The sequence below is a fragment of the Sinocyclocheilus anshuiensis genome, unplaced genomic scaffold (genome assembly GCF_001515605.1).
Source record: "Sinocyclocheilus anshuiensis isolate Anshui unplaced genomic scaffold, SAMN03320099.WGS_v1.1 scaffold206, whole genome shotgun sequence".
In the NCBI taxonomy this organism is placed as follows: domain Eukaryota; kingdom Metazoa; phylum Chordata; class Actinopteri; order Cypriniformes; family Cyprinidae; genus Sinocyclocheilus; species Sinocyclocheilus anshuiensis.
Window position 1 is genome coordinate 1 of NW_015542358.1, and position 940 is coordinate 940.

Genomic DNA, 940 nt, shown 5'->3' on the forward strand with positions numbered 1-940 from the left:
TTTTGCATTGCACTATGGTAACAATAAATATAAAAATATATAATATCAATATTATAATATCAAATCAAAATAAATATTTATAAATAATTATTATAAGTTTATAGTAAGAATTAGTTTTTTATTAATTTTTGCATTGCACTATGGAAACAATTTTGCTTGCTATTTTGCATATAAATAAGTAAGGGATAATCAACGGTTTGCTGTGCATTAAAGGGTTTTAAATGCATGACGTGGAGGCAAAGAACCACCCGACGCCAAGTGCATTTAAAATCCTTTAATGCACAGCAAGCCGTTGATTATTCTGCTTATTCAACCGCCAAGTGCATTTAAAATCCTTTAATGCACAGCAAGCCGTTGATTATCCCACTTATTCCACGGTCCTTTGCCAAGTTATAGACTAGTTAAAACCGTTATTGCTCTTTGCAGCGCAATATTTGACCAGAAGTGTAAACATGACGTGAAAAAAAAAATGAAGTGAAGGGGAAAAAAAATGTTGTCAGTTGTGGCACGTTAGCTCTAGCATTCTGGCTGCTTCAAATCAGACACAGAGATGAAGTAGTGCGGTAAGATCACATTTATTTGAATGAATTAATTATATCATTTATTTGAATGAATTAGCAAGAGAGAGATAGAGATAGAGATGAAAGTTGCGTGTTGCATGTGTTTTTGGACAAAGAAGAGAGGAGAAGGTTTTGAAAAGTGTGTGAGAGTGGGAACAATTGTTAATTTTGTTGTGATAGTATGCTGTTTTAGCAGTGGAGACATTTGCAGAGAAGGAAGAGAGGAGTGACTGATTTGCGCTACTTCCTTTCTGCAGCCCTAAGCCTAGAGCGATGTTCACGGAGGACATCGGGCAGCCAGGGGGCAGAGGCTGAGGGGGTGGTGCGTGATGGTCTGGATGAAAGGGGGAAAAAGTTGTCTAAGTAAGATGTTAGAGGGT